The sequence below is a fragment of the Coenobita brevimanus genome, chromosome 46, assembly GCF_032717465.1.
Source record: "Coenobita brevimanus isolate Jiangsu-jjx chromosome 46, ASM3271746v2, whole genome shotgun sequence".
Taxonomy (NCBI): Eukaryota; Metazoa; Arthropoda; class Malacostraca; order Decapoda; family Coenobitidae; genus Coenobita; species Coenobita brevimanus.
Window position 1 is genome coordinate 14,450,264 of NC_136999.1, and position 21,774 is coordinate 14,472,037.

At 41.2% G+C, this 21,774-nt stretch overlaps 1 pseudogene; it reads left to right on the forward strand.

Annotated features, from left to right (window-relative positions):
- LOC145398653 (cytochrome P450 2L1-like) overlaps positions 1–21,350 on the forward strand; it is an 87,363-nt pseudogene extending 66,013 nt beyond the window's left edge.
- Positions 21,351–21,774: the final 424 nt, after the last annotated feature.

The window sequence follows — 21,774 nt, forward strand, 5'->3', positions numbered from 1 at the left end:
CTCATCCACTGAGTGACTGAGTGACCACGGAGTCATCGACGAGCCAGCCAGCGTACGCTGCGGCGTGGACGTGGTGCTTTTCCGACTGCGCTGGAGTTTCCAACAGATGGCTGCAGCATGCAGCAGTGGTACACTCATGTTACAATAAGTATGTCTACAGACTACTGCTCAAGCTTTATGCAATGTTTAGTTCGATAGTTGTCACAGTTTTAGGATAGTAACAGGCAGTTACAAGCCACATATAGAGCATTATACATTTTGATCAAACATAATATTATCAGGATCACATATTTTTCCTTCAGGAAGTGACCTCAAAATATGAGCCGATTTTCTTATTTTTTTTACATGAAAGCTCGTTAAGTGATATGGAACAGAAGTAGCCTTGTAGAGAATAATAAATTTGAAAAAAAGTTTTTTTGGTACATTTTTGGGTCACTGTAATATATATATATATATATATATATATATATATATATATATATATATATATATATATATATATATATATATATATATATATATATATATATATATATATATATATATATATATAACCGAATCACTCTAAAGCACTTTGAAGCCAAAGTATTAAAAAAAAAATACTGGTCCAGTCCGGTTTAAAGCTACCACTGACGAGTCGAGCAGATTTCTTGAGTCACTGTCAGTCTCCACGGCCTAATGCCCCTTCAGGGTGATGGCCAAAAAAAAAAAAAAAAAAAAAAAGTCTCCACGTTCTGTCAGCTTCTGCTACGTGTCTCTCTCAGGACTGGAATGGTATGATAACACAGTCCCATCTGGACACTCATAAGGAAAAATAACTAAAAAAAACAAAATGAATAATGTACCTCTGCATCAGCTCGGCAAGGACTATGAGTGAAGTGGAGTAAAACCTGCTGCACAGTGTTTCGTTGTACCGTAATTATTGGCTGAACCATAAAACATTTTCTCTTCACTGTCTCAGTGACCGTAACGAATTTGTGATAGGGTTGTAAAGGCACACACTGAAATGTCTGTTGCTTGAAGTCAGTGCTATGGGGGATTTTACAAACTGTTGATAAAAAAGTCGCACAAAAGAGAGATGGAAGAGAGTTTTCCTGGAGTGGCTGACAGTCTTTGTCCACTTCACAAATAAAGTGAAAGGATTTCTTTGACTCAGAAAACGTAATGTCCTCACACAGTTGACAATTGTTCGAGCGTGACCTGAGATTTTTTCTTATTCTTCCTGCAATGTACTACAGACGAACAAAAGAAGCCATGATAATGTATAAAATATGCCCAAAAATGGCGATAAAAAAATAATATCGTTTACCCTTCGCTGCCTCGATTTTCTGTCAAGACAACTATGCAAAAGAAATTGCTGTTGCATATTAGCTTTATGCGCTGGCACAATATCAATTATCTCTGGATAATGTTACAGAGACACTAGTGTTGTTCCCAATGTGGTAAAGCCAAAGATGTAAACTGGTTACCTATCGTACACATCATCAGGGGTAATATGGAGCTAACTACCTATATATTTACGACACGTTGTTGTTCTTTGGCCCCAGTCTTTTTGGTGTATCAGACCTCTGGACCACTGGTAAGAACCTGTTTCTGTGGGGTCGTCCTACTGACACACTATAAACAATATATAGGGAACAGACACCCCTTTGTGGTAGAAAGCGCCTCACCAAGCTCCGTCTCTACGGCGTGGTGCAAGAAAATATGAGTTTGGTTCCCGAATGAACACCATACACGTAACCACTGGGGGGGCAGGGGGGGCATTTTGTCCCCCCCTGGGAAAATTTTGAGGAAATGCTGAAAGGGATTTTTGGCATAGTTCTTATATGACAATACAGTTTTCTTAATTTTACCACTTGTATATTAAACAATATTATCTATTTCTCTCCTCCATCCATCTTTCCTTCCATCGTCTTGTCTTTCTTTCCTTCATCCTTTCCTCGTCCTTCTGCTTACGGGTGACTTTACACTCCCTCTTCTCTTACTTTCCTTCATTCTTTCCTCTTCCTTCTGCCTGTGGGTGACTCTACACTGAGTGACAAGCCATTTACTACACTGGGTGGTAACCATATAACCATATTTTGGCGCCTGGTGGTTTAGTGGGTAATTATTGCACTCCAATCGGATTAAGCTGGTGAAGGTTTATATCCAAGGGGTGCTTGGGGTTGATTGCTCATGTATTGCCACTCAGGGATGAGTGAGGCTGGTCACTCTCATCCTAAATGTCGGAACCAGCTGCCTAGCCCCAGGCTCCTACGCTCCTCATCGGGCAATGTAGGATTGGATGATGGATGGATAAAGTTATCAAGTTTCTAATCTTCTGTGAAGCTTCTTACATTGTACGTAAAGATCTTCATGGATATCAGGTTGTTTATAATATCTCAGTCTCTAATTTGTCGGCACAGTTCCTTCTCGGTATATATATATATATATATATATATATATATATATATATATATAATATGTATAGGGTAATAAACTTTGGGAGTGTTCACCCGGCTGCGTACTGCATTGGCGGACACAAAGGATGCTGTGGTTGAACCAGTGACGCTTACTGTAAAGTATGCTTGCACCCAGTCGGCTTGCGCAGGCCGATTACACTTGGTTCACAGACTGCACACACATCCAAAGGCACTTCTCTACAATTTCACTTACAAGCACATCTCACCCTACAATCTCTACCAGACAGGCTAAGCCACTTGGTAGAGATACATTTGCTGTATCGTCCCGAGTTCGGTCGGGATAGGCCAGTCCTGCAGTGGATACGGCTGATGTTTATGATATATATATATATATATATATATATATATATATATATATATATATATATATATATATATATATATATATATATATATATATATATATATATATATATATATATATATATATATATATATATATATATATATATATATATATATATATATATATATATATATATATATATATATATATATATATATATATATATATATATATTAGGCTGACCAAAAAAAAAAAAAAAAAGGTAGAAACTATCCACTGTCACAAGGCTATACATGTTCCTTATCATCACTGAAGGCACTAGGCTTATGTGAAAAACTGGATGAAATGCACAATTTTTAGAGGTCACTCCCGATGATGTACTTCTGAAAAAACGAACTGAAAACACAGCATCGATGGCCTTTCAACTAAAAATGAAATATGTATTTTCAACGTTTCCAAACAGACTTTATTTGAGTGCTAAAAGAACACACATAAAGTAGTAAGGATAGGAATAATGCATCACTTTGTCTTCATCAAAGCAGCTTTCGTCGGAACTGGCAGTCTTTTCCGGTGGTCAGTGACGAGCTGCAGTATATTCTGCTTTTGAGTCTCGTCTCTCGTCAGGACATCCATGTACGACTGGATGAGAGCTACACCTCTCTCAGCACAGTCGTTGACAACCCTCAAATGTTTGCACTTGGCCAGATGCGACATATACCTGGGATCTGTCAGCCAACGGTTGGGTGTTTTCACCATGAATGCCCTGGATCATCTTGTCTTGTCACAGAGAGTAGGTTGAAGAACTTCAATGAACGTCTGGTGATGTAAGTTTTGCTCTTTGACCCGGTACCCTGGTTTCGGTAAAGATCTGTTGTTCTTCAATACACTGTACTTTTTGTGAAGCTTCTGGAGCTTGTGAATACCCGAGTCTACCCTTTGGGTCGGGATGCGTGCTTTATCCCAGATCATTATTACCTTCTCAATGGTGCTCTTAGCTCTACGACTGATTGTAAGACGGTTCTGATGGTGAAGTATGAATTTCCTGAGGACACTGGCATCAGTTGGCTGGCGAGCACCCAATATATCTTTACTGGGCCTGCCCAGAAGCCATACTTTTGGACTGCTTGTCATAGGCATGACCTGTGAATGGAACACACTGATAAGCAGGGTATCATTATAACTATCGATAATAATACTCATCAGAACATTATATTGATATCTGGATACTTATGATCATATGCTGGAGACAATGATTATTTTACATTGTGTTTGGTATTAGAATTATTCCATAATTAATGAAACAAATATTCATCAACAAGTGCTTGGTATGTGGAGCGCAAAAACCTAATATATCAAAATAACTTTTCTGATAAGTGTCATTATTGGTGATTATAATAATGATATAAATTTCACTTGCCTGATCAGAGTAATTCACTGCTCGAAGTCACAACACGCTAGTCATCAGTAGCACACCAATGTACGTCCTATTGCATGGATAAATACTCATCCACTGAGTGACTGAGTGACCACGGAGTCATCGACGAGCCAACCAGCGTACGCTGCGGCGTGGACGTGGTGTTTTTCCGACTGCGCTGGAGTTTCCAACAGATGGCTGCAGCATGCAGCAGTGGTACACGCATGTTACAATAAGTATGTCTACAGACTACTGCTCAAGCTTTATGCAATGTTTAGTTCGATAGTTGTCGCAGTTTTAGGATAGTTACAGGCAGTTACAAGCCACATATAGAGCATTATACATTTTGATCAAACATAATATTATCGGGATCACATATTTTTCCTCCAGGAAGTGACCTCAAAATATGAGCCGATTTTCTTAATTTTTTTAACATAAAAGCTCGTTAAGTGATATGGAACAGAAGTAGCCTTGTAGAGAATAATAAATTTGAAAAAAAGTTTTTTTGGTACATTTTTGGGTCACTGTAATATATATATATATATATATATATATATATATATATATATATATATATATATATATATTACCGAATCACTCTAAAGCACTTAGAAGCCAAAGAACGATCACAGTATTAAAAAAAAAATACTGGTCCAGTCCGGTTTAAAGCTACCACTGACGAGTCGAGCAGATTTCTTGAGTCACTGTCAGTCTCCACGGCCTAATGCCCCTTCAGGGTGATGGCCAAAAAAAAAAAAAAAAAAAAAAAAATCTCCACGTTCTGTCAGCTTCTGCTACGTGTTTCTCTCAGGACTGGAATGGTATGATAACACAGTCCCATCTGGACACTCATAAGGAAAAATAACTAAAAAAAACAAAATGAATAATGTACCTCTGCATCAGCTCGGCAAGGACTATGAGTGAAGTGGAGTAAAACCTGCTGCACAGTGTTTCGTTGTACCGTAATTATTGGCTGAACCATAAAACATTTTCTCTTCACTGTCTCAGTGACCGTAACGAATTTGTGATAGGGTTGTAAAGGCACACACTGAAATGTCTGTTGCTTGAAGTCAGTGCTATGGGGCATTTTACAAACTGTTGATAAAAAAGTCGCACAAAAGAGAGATGGAAGAGAGTTTTCCTGGAGTGGCTGACAGTCTTTGTCCACTTCACAAAAAAAGTGAAAGGATTTCTTTGACTCAGAAAACGTAATGTCCTCACACAGTTGATAATTGTTCGAGCGTGACCTGAGATTTTTTCTTATTCTTCCTGCAATGTACTACAGACGAACAAAAGAAGCCATGATAATGTATAAAATATGCCCGAAAATGGCGATAAAAAAATAATATCGTTTACCCTTCACTGCCTCGATTTTCTGTCAAGACAACTATGCAAAAGAAATTGCTGTTGCATATTAGCTTTATGCGCTGGCACAATATCAATTATCTCTGGATAATGTTACAGAGACACTAGTGTTGTTCCCAATGTGGTAAAGCCAAAGATGTAAACTGGTTACCGATCGTACACATCATCAGGGGTAATATGGAGCTAGCTACCAATATATTTACGAATCGTTGTTGTTGTTTGGCCCCAGTCTTTTTGGTGTATCAGACCTCTGGACCACTGGTAAGAGCCTGTTTCTGTGGGGTCGTCCTACTGACACACTATAAACAATACATAGGGAACAGACACCCCTTTGTGGTAGAAAGCGCCTCACCAAGCTCCGTCTCTACGGCGTGGTGCAAGAAAATATGAGTTTGGTTCCCGAATGAACACCATACACGTAACCACTGGGGGGGGGGGGGCAGGGGGGGCATTTTGTCCCCCCCTGGGAAAATTTTGGGGAAATGCTGAAAGGGATTTTTGGCATAGTTCTTATATGACAATACAGTTTTCTTAATTTTATCACTTGTATATTAAACAATATTATCTCTTTCTCTCCTCCATCCGTCTTTCCTTCCATCGTCTTGTCTTTCTTTCCTTCATCCTTTCCTCGTCCTTCTGCTTACGGGTGACTTTACACTCCCTCTTCTCTTACTTTCCTTCATTCTTTCCTCTTCCTTCTGCCTGTGGGTGATTCTACACTGAGTGACCAGCCAAAAGGTTTCCTGTACACCAGGAAACCATTTACTACTCTGGGTAGTAACCATATAACCAAATTTTGGCCCCTGATGGGTTAGAGGGTAATTACGGCACTCCAATCGGATTGAGCCGGTGAAGGTTTATATCCAAAGGGTGGTTGGGGTTCATTGGTCACGTAATACCACTCAGGGATGAATGAAGCTGGTCACTCTCATCTTAAATGTCAGGACCATCCTGCCTAGCCCCGAGCTCCTACGCTTCTCATGGGGCAACGTAGGATTGGATGATGGATGGATGGATGGATTATCTATTTTCAAAAATATTTAGGAGCAGTAATTTCCTTTGAAAATGAAAGCTATAATAAATATTATAAAGCCCTTGAGAATGAAATGACCAGTTACAACTTAACAATTTCCCCTATCACCTTAGATTATGTGGTTAATATTAGAGCTCTAATGATGTTCTGTACTTGAATCCTGATGAGGTGTGAAAATGGCCTTCCTGTCCCCTCAGCCACATCCCCTTACCCTGTAGCCATATCCTCTCACCCTGTAGTCAGTTTCAAACAAACACTACACAATTATTGTTACAAAGAACTGAGACAAGCAGAATTCTTGAAGACTGCATGAAGCCATTTTGATTACCTCAGACTACATTGTAGAAAGTAAACAGATATAAATATGTGTGCCAGGGGCCTCGTTTGGGTGGGGGACAGGAGGACGTGTCCCCCCTACTTTTTGGAGCCTGTGGGACAGAGTATCTTTTGTCTCCCCCACTTTTCTAGGTGAAAATTTTCGGGATGAATAGCTTTACGGTGTTTTTCTTTCTATACAGTACAGTACAGTTCAGGTGATACGAAAATCATTGCCTGCTGAGCGGGGCAGGTCGAGTGGTCACCTGAGTCAGGGATTAAGAGAGGTTAATCCCACCAGATGTATTTACTTAGGTCAGTCTTGACGTATGCACCACCCCTTATGCCTGAGCCAATGAGAATAAAACTAAGAGAATAAGTAGTGGATAACAGAATTTCTCTTAATTACCACCACAGCAGTATTACAAAACAGAATACCAGACTGGGGGTGGGTGCGGCAGCGACTTTTGATTTACACATTATGTGCTAAGTGGGGAGAGAGAGAGAGAGAGAGAGAGAGAGAGAGAGAGAGAGAGAGAAAACTGCAAAGGAAAATAGGAAATAACGATAGTATCACGAATGTGGGAAAGTGTGTGTGTTCGAGACACTCACGCCAGTGTGGTGACAGATATTTTGGGGAAATATTCAAAGTGTTTGCCCCCCCCCCCTCCGGCGAAAATCCTGGATACGCCACTGTCCCGCATCTGCTTCGTTCCAACAGTTCCACCACATGCACGCTCCTCAAAGGCAGGTATAATATTATAGACTAATATTCTTGTTCTGTTTTTCAGGTAAGCAGTTTTCGGTGACCGACCCTAAGCTGATCAAGTTTGAGAAGGTTAGCAGTGACTTTGCTAAAACCTTCGGATACGTGGCGGTGCCTGGTTTCTTATCCTGGCTGCATAAAGTCCTGCCAGCCTTTTTAATGAAACACCTCTTCACCCTTGATCGTATGACTGCACTTAAGGAAACCCTTCTTCAGTTTATCGATGTGAGTAAATTTAACTTTCTCATGGTATTTGGGCTTATCCACTGAACTGAGATTTCTCGCGAAGCAAGAGTGGATATTGTTTTGAGCGGCGTCCTTGTGTGTGTGTGTGTGTGTGTGTGTGTGTGTGTGTGTGTGTGTGTGTGTGTGTGTGTGTGTGTGAGTTTTAACAAAATAACTCATAGTTTGTATCCGATGTTACCCATTAGGAGATGGGTTCAGAACAAGCCAACGAGCATACAACCTGTTGATTTTGAGGACCACTGGTCACAGGGCAAGGTCTCAAAGCTATGTCAAAGTCTGACCGAGCAAAATATATTTTAAATATCTTGTCTGTTTCAAACCAAACTTGAGAAAAGGTTGAGGGTAAGGCAAGAATGAAGTGATTTAGTGCTGAGTACAGTCATTCGAATGGCAACGTCACAGGGAAGCTTAAAGATCGACTTATATGCGCATGTTACCAGAATAGTTTAAACTGTTTTTGTCTGATTTTATGCCGAGCTGGTGGAAGCGGTGAAGGCCACTCAAGGAGTAAACATATCGTTTCTTAATAGGTCAAAGGTCAAATCATACGGCAAGCTGAACTTAAAGTTTTTATCCCATTCAGACCATTCTCTGTAGAATGTATGAGGGTAAGTGAAGAATAAAATTATTCGATTTTAAGAACAAAGGTAATGACACTGGGAAAGGTTAAATGCCAGAGTTACGGGGCAAGGTCAACTCGGTTGAAAGATTAAGAGTGAAGCAAGAACGAAGGAAATCGATTCTGAGAACAATTGTGAACGTTCAAGGTCACAAGGCAAGACTAATGGTGTTTGGTTTGAAACGTGTTTCCACGTATGACCAAAGTAACTAAGTTACTTTTGATCTGTTTTTGTTACAATTGCTGGATGAGCTGAGGATCAACCAACAAGCTGTCTTATAGAAGAATAGATCAAAGGTCGAAGTCACATGGTAAGGGCATTTAACTCAGTTTACATCCAAAGTAAACTAAACTTTGTGGAAGGGTTCATGCTATATCTAGGATGAAGTGATTCGATTTTGCGAGGAAACAGTCAAAGATCAAGGTTGCCTTGAAAGCTCATTGTCAAGATCAATGAGGAAATGCAATTCAATTTATATTTTGAAGAATGGAGTAGTTCGAAACTGAGAATAGTCTGTGGAAGGTGAAGATCAATGGACAAAACTCAGCACGGTTTGGTGAAACAAAATTTTTTGACATGTGATAGATATACATATCTTATTTTGCAATAAAAAAAAACGATTTGGTGGCGATATGGTAAGTCTCGCACCGGGCGGGGCTGATAACCTTGAATGCTCTGGACTGCCATGAATAAGTCTTTACATTCCTAAAAAGGTCAAAATGGAATTGGTTTTCTAAAGCTTTATTTATGTCACGTCAAGCACATATTACCACTAACCCATACCATTAAATCTGCGCTGTGTGTGTGTGTGTGTGTGTGTGTGTGTGTGTGTGTGTGTGTGTGTGTGTAAACCTGCTGAGTTTGCTGAGTCATTGTTTGTGCATCGTCCTGCTTTTGAGATAGAATACGTCGTGCGAGATTATGGTTATGTAGGTGGATGAGCGAGTGGGTGGGCAGTGAGAAAATAAGTCCATGAGGAATATAGTTGGAGTAGACGGGAGAGAGCCATGAAACCATGGAAGTGTGCAGACGTCCAGATCCTGTTCCTGCTGCAACCTCTCCTGCTGTTGCTTGCGACCAATTGAGGGGGGCAGACAGCAAGCCTCGGCCTTCTACGACCCAGACAAAGATCAGAGGTGCTGTGGTTTGGTTTAATGTTCGGGCGGGGTACAGTTTTATCAAACGCCAGGACACTGGCGTTGATATTTTCGTGCACCGTTAGGCGATTGCTAAACCAAATCTACGGCATCTCCAACGCTCCCGAGACGGTGGGGTTTGCCCTCTTCGGAAGGCCCAAGGGTCCTGAGGCTAGGGACGTCACCGGACCGGGAGGGGCTGCCGTGCAGGGCTCTGCCTACGCATGGCAGCGTCCCACGATCCGGCAGTGCCAGCCCAGGGATCAGGGGTGTTCAGGGGAGGTAAGCACAGTAGTCGAGATATGCATCGTGACGGCGAAGGCTTTTTGTGGGGATGATAAGGGGGCTTTGTGTGTTCTCCTTCCTAAGATCATCAAGGAGAATGGGCTGCCCAACCTTATCATCCCTGAGTGCTTCGTCCGTGATGTGCATACAGTCCCTCGCTGATGGGAGCGCCAGGCTCGTGGGCCTCGACCAATTACTCCTAGCCAGACTCCGAGGAAGAGGCTTAGGCTGGAGGCCCCCCTCAACCGAAGGACGACCTCTCAAGTTGAGGACCCGGCCCCGGACCCAACTAATGATACGGCTACGACCACAGTGGAAATACACCAGCCGCCAGCAATGTCCGAGGAGGAGCGGGACTCGTCTGCCACCGCCTCCATGGCCAAGGAAGCATCGACTGGCTCCTCGGCCGAGGAGGAAGTCGGGGAGTCCCCTCCTCCTCAGACAGAGGATGGCACCCCATCTCACCCTCCTATTATCGACCTTAAGGATCGGCTAGACGTAGCCTCCTATAGACATCTTCTGGCTCTCAACGCTCACACCCGATCGTACCAGCTCAGAGCAACAACATATACCACCCTCTATGATCTGCTCGGGGCTGACAATCAGGGTGAGAACATAAGACCTGCGCTGATTGTCAGGGGGGAGGAGGTGCGTCTAGCCAATCTTAGAACATTCTACCATATGCTCCCACCTCAGCTGGCCCCTTAGATCGGGGGTGTGCGCAGTGAGGGAGTGCCATATACTAATAACATTCAGTTTGGCTGGCCTAATACCCCGAATAGAGGGTGATGGCCATTAAGCCAAAAAAAAAAAAGTAGACTGTAGAACCAGTCGAGCAGGGCAGTACTCCCAAGGTGGATGGAAAGCTAATGACAGGGAGAGCTTGAGCTCCCATTTCATCAGCCCTCAGGACTAGGTCCTGACCATCCCCCTTTGCTGAACTTTTTCAGTGTCTCAGTAACACAGAGAGTAGGCCAGCATGCTCTCAAATACAAGTTTCTCTAACTATCTACAACAAACTACATGCACAGTACACACCACACTTGCTTTAAAAAAAAAAAAAAATGGCATCAAATTACATAGCCTCGGAGTCCCCAGGGGGAGGAGACCATAAATGCCCACACCTTCTGCCCCTCTCCTGGTGACGACTCAGGATGCCTGGAACCACTGTCTGACTCTCTTCTTCTTCATTTCTGCAACATTCGTGGCCTTTCCTCTAACTTTTGCTCTGTTGAGCACCACCTCTCCTTCTCTAAATCTCACCTTCTTTTTCTAACTGAGACTCAGCTGTCTGAGGCAACTGACAGCGGCCCTTTTCTGTATCCTACTTTCTCTATACTCATTTCAAAGCCAAAGGTGGCTGTTGTGTATATGTACGCAACAACTTATCTTGCTCTCGTGTTCCTGAACTCGATTCTTCTGAATTCTCTACACTTTGGCTTCGGCTATTCGGTCATTCTCTGACTAAATATATCTGCGGGGTTTGGCTCTCCTCTCCTTTCACTGATCCACCTGGTGAATAAGCCTACACCTTTTCTATCCTTAATGACCTACAGCAGCTTGTACAGCACCCTACCCATATCCCTGACCGCCTTGGAGAGAGCTCCAACACACTTGACCTCTTCCTTACAACAAATCCTTCTGCTTACAATGTTAACCATTTCTCTCCATTGGGTTGCTCTGATAACCTTATCACCTTAACCTGTCCTATCACTCCGCTATGGCCTGCAGACCCTCCAAAGAAACATCGTCTGTGGCACTTAGGAGCCGCGGATTGGGAGGCCCTCATGCAGTACTTCTTTGATTTTTCCTGGAATGATTATTGCTTCCATGGCCGGGAGCCATTTGGGTGTGCCTGGCACATTACAGAGGTTATTCTATTAGGCATGGAAGCATACATTCCTTTCTCATATCCTTTGACTGATGCACGAAAGCCTTGGTTTAATCACGCTTGTTCTTATGCTGTCCGCAACAAGGAGAGTGCCTATAAAAGGTACCGGAGCCAACCCACCCCTGAATTACATCTTTTATACGTTTCTGCCCGGAATCGTGGTATGTCTGTTCTTTGCTCTGCTAAAAATAATTTCATCCGTACTAAATGCTCTCAACTCCCTAGCTCGAATTCTTCCCACTCCTTCTGGCACCTTGCCAAAAACCTTTCTAACAACTTTACCTCATCATCCTTCCCTCCTCTTTTCTACTCTGATGGCTCTGTAGCTATTTCTTCCACTGATAAAGCAGATCTCTTCACTCAGACTTTCTCCTCGAATTCCACCTTAGACGATTCCAGTGCTGTTCCTCCATCATTTCCCCCCTCTGACTTCCTCATGGCTGACATTAAAATTTCTTCAGCTGATGTATTTTCTGTCATCACAGGCCTCAATACTAATAAGGCATATGGGCCTGATGGAGTCCCTCCTGTTGTTCTCAAGAACTGAGCTTCTGTGCTTACACCCTGCCTAGGCAAACTCTTTTGCCTTTGTCTATCAACTTGTACCTTTCCTACTTGCTGGAAGTTTGCTCTCATTCAGCCAGTCCCAAAGAAGGGTGACCATTCCCAACCCTCTAACTATCGTCCAATTGCTTTAACATCCTGTGTCTCAAAAGTTTTTGAGTCAATTCTTAAAAGAAAAATTGTAAAGCATCTTTGCTATCACAACCTTCTTTCTGATTGTCAGTATGGGTTCCGTCAGGGACACTCCACTGGCGATCTTCTCACCTACTTTTCAGACTCCTGGTCATCCTCCTTTCGGGACTTTGGCTAAAGCTTTGCCATTGCACCTGACTTCTCAAAGGCTTTCGATCGAGTTTGGCATAAATATTTAATTTCCAAACTGCCCTCTTACGGTTTCTATCCTTCTATCTGTCCCTTCATCTCTAGCTTCCTTTCTGGTCGTTCTATAGCTACTGTTGTAGACGGCCATCGTTCTTCTCCTATAATTAACAGTGGTGTTCCTCAGGGCTCTGTCCTATCACCAACTCTCTTCCTTTTGTTCGTCAATGACCTTCTAAGCTGTTCATCTAACCCTATCCACTCATACACTGATGACTCCACCCTTCACCTTTCCATTCGATTCCCGCAACGTCCATCTCAGCAGATACTTCAACAAACAAGGGATGAGGCTATGGCACACCTAATGTCTGACTTGGCTCGTATTTCTGACTGGGGTAAAAAGAATCTGGTTGTTTTTAAACTATCAAAGACTCAGTTTTTGCACCTATCAACCTGAGAAAATCTTCCACAGGTATACCCACTAATGTTTAATAATATTCAACTTAATCGTGCATCATCCTTGAACATGCTTGGGATTTCATTTACTCGGGACTTATCTTGGAAAGATCATATTATATCTCTTGTAAAATCTGCTTCCAAGAGATTGGATGTGCTAAGCCGACTCCGTTCCTTCTTTACCCCTGCACAATTGTTGACTCTATACAGGGGTTTTATCTGCCCCTGTGTGGAGTACAACTCTCTTGTGTGGGGAGGCTCCCCACATACAGCTCTTCTCAATAGGGTGGAGTCAAAGCTTTTCGCCTCATTAACTCTCCTCCTCTTACTGACTCCCTTCAACCTCTGTCTCTTCGCCACACTGTTGCATCTTTATCTCTTTTCTATCGCTACGTCAATGGTCACTGCTTCTCTGAACTGTCTACATGCATTCCTCCACCTCTACGACGGGTGCGTAGCACCCGTCTAGCAGCAAACTCTCATCCCTTTTCTGTCCAACTCTCTAAAGCAAGAGTTGATCGTTACTCCCCGTCCTTCTTTTATGCAACAGGTAAACTCTGGAACTGTCTCCCTTTGACTGTATTTCCTGCTTCCTATGATCTCCAGTCTTTCAAACACAGTGTGTCCAGGCATCTTAAAATGATTGGATCTTGAATTTGGCTCTCTCTTGTATTGTTTTTTCTCTTGGAAGGAACAGTTTTGCGGGCTCATTCTCTTTGGTTCCTTCTTCCTTACATAAATATATATATATATATATATATATATATATATATATATATATATATATATATATATATATATATATATATATATATATATATATATATATATATATATATATGGGGTGAATAGGTCGATGGTGGAAATGCGTTCGTGTTGGGAAATTAAACCGTGGGAAATATATTATGTCCCAAGGAAAATGGGTTCAAGTAAGAATATAGGTCCAGTAGGCAAAAACAGATCCGTGGGAGAAATAGGTCAGTGGGAAAAACAGGTGTACATGGGAATAAGTGTTTCCCCATGGAAATAATAGGTCTATGATGAAAATGTTAAATGGAAAAATGTTAGTTGGGAAAATACGTCCAAGGAGAAAAATAGTTTGGAGAAAATAGGCTCAAGAGGAAATTTCGTTCATGAGGGATGATAGATCCATGGTAAAACATAGGTCGATGGGGAAAATTGATCAAGAGACAAATTAGGTCCATGATAAATATATGTCTACAGGGAACAAACAGATCTCTATGGAAATCATGCCCATGAGTGAAAATAGGTCCATGAGGGAAACAGGCCCATGTGAAGAAATAGGTCCACGGGGAAATATTTGCCAATGCAGGAGTGAGAGAGTTAATGAAATCCAAATGCGAGATAGCAAAGACCACATGACAGCATGTTATGATTTGAAGGTATAATAAGGAGTAGGGAGGACACAGCAGAGGCTAATTTGAAAGTAAAGGCGGATTTTAAATAAGTCGAAGGCTACAGACTGTTTGTATAAAAGATATAATGACTTCAATGGGATGTCCTTAAACTATTCATGACATGAGACCAAATGCTTAACAGAAGTAGAGAGGATAATTGAGGCCGGAAGAGTCACTGAAATATCGAAAAGAGAAGTATGACAGAAGAGAAGAACCTGACAGTAAGGAGAGAAAGATTGGAGACAAAAAGACCCTTTTCAGTTGCCTCTTACGACAAGCAGGGATACTGGGGAAATATTTTCCCACCCCCCTACCCAGGGGGATTGTGAATGGAAGAATACAGTAAGTCCAAGGGGGGAAATTGGTGAGTGAAGAAACTGACACCCAGGGGGTGAAGCCAGAGACAGGTTTATGTGCCAATGACTAAATCATAACCACAGGAGGAGGTCGCAGAGCATCTAGCCACATTTGACCAAGACAACCCGAGGGATTTGATTGACGGCTACCTGATTGAGATGAAGCAGAGGAAGGATGACCCTGATAATACCTTTTTCGATCAGTGATCTTGCCTTACGAGAATGGTAATTATCTTTTTTTTTTTTTTTTTTTGTGCTCACAGTCATACAGAGAGGATAGTGTTGGGCATTTCTGAAAGCTAATCAAAGGAGGAACCCTAAAATTTTGACCTAAAGACTTTGCAACTATGAGCCAGTACACATAGGATTTCGTAGCAAGTGCCCCTCCTGGCAAAATTCTTGCACATTAACTCTGGTCAGTAATAGTTCAATGGAACAATAAGAGAACCTTTTGTTGGCTAATGAAAGAAACATCTTACCCTTACAGAAAAGGATCTGAAACTTCTGATTCTGGACCTGTTCTTTGCTGGTAGTGAGACAACCTCCAGCACACTCACCTGGATGATCTACTACCTAGCCACCTATCCACAGGCGCAGCGCAAGATGCAAGCTGAGATAGATAAGGTGCTGCCAAAAGGAACCCTGGCCACACTTGATGACAAACACAGGTCAGATGTGCTACATACGTCGAGTTGCATTCCTACTTGCTCTGGAGATTTATTAACACTAGTTCCTTTGTGATTCACTTGATTCACCAATAGACGCTATGCAGATTGAGCTATAATCTAAGGAGCTCTGGAGAATTTGCAACAACAGTTCCTCTGTGATTCCTTTTTGCTTCATAGGTTAGAATTGCTACACACAGTTAAATGTAGTCCGAGAGGCTTAGCATATTCTTAACACCTCCTCCTTTGTGATTTATTCACGTCAGATATGCCACACTTACAAAGGTATATTTTCAGTGCTTAAGAGGCTTTGATATTCAGTCTATTTATTGCACTTTACTGACGACGAAAACCGAAATAAATGAAGGTTTAACTAACATTTATCCTCCTGGACTGTGCTGATGATCAAACGCCGGAATACTCTTGACTGTTAGAACACAATCAGACAACGTTCCCCTATACCACTATAGGACTACATAATAGATAGATAGATAAATAGATAGATAGAGAGACAGATAGAAGCAGGAAGTCAAATGATGAGAAGGTGTTGTGTCTGCGAGAATCTAGCAGCGCTAAACATGCTTACACGGAGGAAAGCTGACGACAGCGGCCAGTAAGGAGATGATGCAGTTAGCTGTCAGCAGTCCTCTCGTGAGAAAGATCCGGTTGCCATGAGGAACATATGTGACACACCCCTACTACACCAGATTTTAGAAAAGAGAGTTTAGAAGGAGACAAGCGACCCTAGAGAGAGGTCGAGACGGAGATTAGCCTTAGAACAGAAAGAGAGAGAGATAGCGAGACAGGGAGGTAGCTACCCGGGACTTATACTTTTAAACCTGTTTAATATTTCCAAGACAAATAAAAATAGTCCCATACTATTCTTTACCTCTCCCGTCACTACATGACATCTGGTGGGGAAACTACTACAAGATATAAAAGCCGCTCGACCACAAGTCTAAAATATACTTCTCTACAAGTAACTACAAAGTCGTTATGACATTTGGTGGCAGCGGTGGGATACGAACCTCGTCTACGAATCAACATTAAATTCCTACAAAATATCAAGATTGAAAACAAGAATATCTCTCTCAACCAACAACATAACCGGCTCCTGACGCTTCTCTCCATCCCCCTCCGTCTCCCAGATCTTTACGCTGATGCAGAGGTCAAGAGATCACTCGACGCCTTGCAAGTAGCTTAACGACAAATCAGCAAATCTGCGGACATCGTCTCCGAATTAAAAGCAAATTTCTACAAAAGCAACCGAGACTACAAGATTAGCTTCAGTTCTACATTGAATCCTACAAAATACAGCCTACAGTGCAAATAGTCTACGAGTCTACGACGAATCAGCGAACTACAACCATCTACAATCAACTACAATTAACAAATCTACGTCGTCTGTATAATCTTCTACACGCACCTACAAGAAGCGGCAGTCTTCATCCCACAACGAATAAATCACTAGAGAAAAGGACCGAGAAAACTTCCACATAGAATAAAGGGAACAAACAAACGAAGAGTGAGACACGACTCATAACTCATCTTACTCACTCGTCTTCACTCAAGTTACTCATCGCTACTCATTCACTCACCACAGCTACCAGTGTGGGAAGTTGAGGTCATCATGCGTGCTTGCTGAACAGACGCCACGTCAGTCAACACACCACCTGCACCACCACTCACACCACAGTAAAAATTAGTGAGTTACATAGTTACTTCATTCATACAATACACAGTGATAGACAATAAGCTTCTGCACAAACATATAAAACGTGTTGTATAGTTACAACTTAAATTCATATACCTACTTCAGTTATCTTCATAACTCAATCACTAAATAATCACCAACAATAATTATTCTACACGGTATATATTCATTCATTTATTATAACATTTATTTACTACCAACGAGTGTTACCATTTATACCTACATAAAATACGTGTTTCATACATACAACTATACATTATTACATCTACAAAGTGATAAAGAAAATATACAATCACAGTTACTCAGTGAGCAATTAAAGGAACTGTATTTAACATTTATTAATTAAAGCTACCTAGTGGAAACAGACAAATTAAGTTACAAGGTAAACTAGAGAGAAAAAAAAAAAAATGGCCAACACAAATGCCGTTAGCAAGAGTGAACATCTTCAACACAATCGTGAAGACAATGATTTCCACACAGTGCTGACACACATATTACTCACGATAGGTACAGGTGAACAACAAATCAGTGTGTATAGTTAATACTGTATATAGTGTATATATATATTTTTTTTTATATAAAATAACAAAATATGGGACTATATAATATCATTTTCAGTAATACCTGTGCAATATAAACTAAACTTTAAAAAAGTATCCCTAGGAAATTAGCCAGTAATTATGTAACCATGAACAACATGGAAAAAAGTGTACACAAGCAAAGAAAAACAAACTATAGAAAATCAATACATACAAAAAAGAAAGAAAGAAAAGTAAGAAAGAAAAAAAAGAGAAATAGAGTAAGATCACATAACAAACAAATGAAAATAAGTGTAAATGTTACTACATAAGTCAAAATACCACGTAAACTACAAACAAAAAAGCAAATTGTTGTCTCCACATACAAGTGGCACGACACATCATCACTATCATCGACCGCAGCATATGTTAGGACTGCAGTTATTACAATTATGTTACTCCATATTATAATTATGTAACTACAAACAATATGTACCAATTTATGTGACAGTTGCATTAACAAGATGTAACTTTTATGTAACTTTAACTACAATTATGTACCTACAAACGATATGTAACAATTATGTAACGACAAACGATTGCATTATGTTACACTTTGCCAATTATGTAACAGTTGCATTAACAAGATGTAACTTTTATGTAACTTTAACTACAATTATGTACCTACAAACGATATGTAACAATTATGTAACGACAAACGATTGCATTATGTTACACTTTGCCAATTATGTAACAGTTGCATTAACAAGATGTAACTTTTATGTAACTTTAACTACAATTATGTACCTACAAACGATATGTAACAATTATGTAACGACAAACGATTGCATTATGTTACACTTTGCCAATTATGTAACAGTTGCATTAACAAGATGTAACTTTTATGTAACTTTAACAACAATTATGTACCTACAAACGATATGTAACAATTATGTAACGACAAAACAGTTGCATTAACAAGATGTAACTTTTATGTAACTACAATTATAAGGCCAACACAATTATGCATTAACACAATATTTGGTAACAATTCATAAAATGTTACAATTATGTAGTACCACAATGTTAGTACAATATTATAAGTCATACAATTATAGCACAATTCTATATTACCAGTATCATCATACAAGTTAGGTGAAATATTAGACATTACTAAAGTGATAACTCAAATATGTAATGTATAACCTAGCAGTATTACCATTGCACAATTATATGCGTACGTCTGTTGTACATGCACGTCTTACAAAGTGTTATACAACAATCATTGCATTTATTCCAATATGTATTCAACTTATTTAAAATGTAATATTACTGAATAATCACTATCTACTATGAATAATATATGTATACAATATTCATACAATTATGTTACTTTACAATATTATGTATTTCACTTAATTAGCTTATAAGTTCATTATAATGTGTATGTAGTATGTATTAATATATTATGACTATTAAATGTCGATGGTACGCCATTTTCGCGCGGCCGAGCAAATATAGGACTACATAATAGATAGATAGATAAATAGATAGATAGAGAGACAGATAGAAGCAGGAAGTCAAATGATGAGAAGGTGTTGTGTCTGTGAGAATCTAGCAGCGCTAAACATGCTTACACGGAGGAAAGCTGACGACAGCGGCCAGTAAGGAGATGATGCAGTTAGCTGTCAGCAGTCCTCTCGTGAGAAAGATCCGGTTGCCATGAGGAACATATGTGACACACCCCTACTACACCAGATTTTAGAAAAGAGAGTTTAGAAGGAGACAAGTGACCCTAGAGAGAGGTCGAGACGGAGATTAGCCTTAGAACAGAAAGAGAGAGAGATAGCGAGACAGGGAGGTAGCTACCCGGGACTTATACTTTTATACCTGTTTAATATTTCCAAGACAAATAAAAATAGTCCCATACTATTCTTTACCTCTCCCGTCACTACATGACATCTGGTGGGGAAACTACTACAAGATATAAAAGCCGCTCGACCACAAGTCTAAAATATACTTCTCTACAAGTAACTACAAAGTCGTTATGACACCACAATCAAGCAAAAGTAGCTTTATGGTGCTACCTTGCCGGACTCTTATCATCTGGGTTTAGATCACTGGCACAGAATATGTTTGTAATCGTAACCGATTTTCCGTAGATTAAGTATTACCATGTATGATCGAAGCTACACTCGAAGCTACACTCGTGGTCCAACATCAGTTTTGCAGTGGTGTAGCTGGTAGACTCATGGGGTGCAGACGAATATGCCATTGGCTATGCAGGTAATTTCTGGTCCCATTCTGTTTGTCCCTCTACACAGTACTTGACCAGTTCTTGTCCCAGGGTCCATTTGAATTTCTCCACCATCCTTTCTGACTGTGGCCTTAGTGGGGTCGTCCTGGTCTTCTTGATCCCCAATAACTTGCAGCACTCACGGAACACAGCAGACTCGAAGTTTTTACCCTGGTCCGAATGTAGCTCTTGTAGCATCCCAAAACGACAGAAAAACTGGCATAGGCTTCTGGTCACTTTGTGAAGTAGTCCATGATGACACATATATACTGGTTTCCTCTTTCATTGAGTGGCAGAGGTCCAGGAATGTTCATCGTGACTCTTTTCATCGGTGCACCCACTTGGTACAGCTGAAGAGGAGCACAACCATGTTTCTTGGGTCCCTTCTGGGCACAACACACATCACAGGCCCGACAGCACTGTACAACATCCTGACGCATGTCAATCCAGTAGAACCTCTGTTACAGCCGGCTTGGAGTTTTCTTCACTCTCAGGTGCCCACTAGTAATCTGGTTATGGGACTCATCCCAGATCTCAGACCTCATCTTCTTCGGAACCACCAGTTGCCAATACTTGCTGAGGCCATCGAATGTCTCCCACTGACACTCCAGTAGTCCGTTGTTCAAATGAAGAAGGCCTCACTGACCCCAGTAACTCTTGTTTGCAAGGCTTAACCTGGAAACTTCTTCCCAAGATGGTCGCACTGCACTCTGCTGCAGCCACTCTAGCACTGGTTGTAAATCTGCATCCTCCATCTGCATCCTGTTCAGGTCTGCCTCATCTGATGTTGGTCCTGTCACTGCAGTACGGCTGCATTTCTTACTATGATCTTCTTTTTCACTACACTGCCGGGACTCTGGATCACAAGGCCGATGACTCAGGCTGTCAGCATTGCCATGAACCTGCCCAGGACCTCATAATTGTTTAGGTCTAGCTTCCCGTGCCAGCGTGCCAGTTGTCCTTCTGGATTCTTCAGCGTTTCCAGCCACTTGAGTGCCGCATTGTCCGTCCTGATGATGAAGTTTGACCCATACAGGTAGGAATGGAAGAAATCAAGGCTCTTCATCACTGCCAAGAGATCCTTATGGGTCACACAGTAGTTCCACTCCAGTGGGCTGAGCTTCTTGCTGTAATATGCTACCACATACTCTTTTTCATTCTCCTTCTGTGTCAGAACTCCACCAATACCATGGTCACTAGCGTCACAGTCCAAGATAAGTGGCTGACACTGATCAGGGCACGGCAATACTGGAGAGCTTGCCAATGCATGCTTGAGTTTGCAAAGACTTTCTGAGTCTCTGCTGTCAATGCAAACTTCTGCCTCTTCCCCAACAGCTTGTGCAGAGGTGCAGCTATCATCGCAAAGTCCTTGAAAAAGCGCCAGTAGTAGGTACACAAGCCAACGAAACTCCATAGCTCCTTCACACAAGTTGGAAATGGCCAATATTCCACAGTTGCCACCTTCTCCGAGTCAGTACAGATGCCGCACTCACCAACAATGTGTCCCAGGTATTTTACTTGCTTCCGAAACAAGTAGCACTTCTTGGGATTCAGCTTGAGGTATGCTACATGGATCCTGTTCAACACCTCCGACAGCCTCTCCAATTCCTGATTGAAAGTCTATCCAAACACAATTACATCGTCCAGATA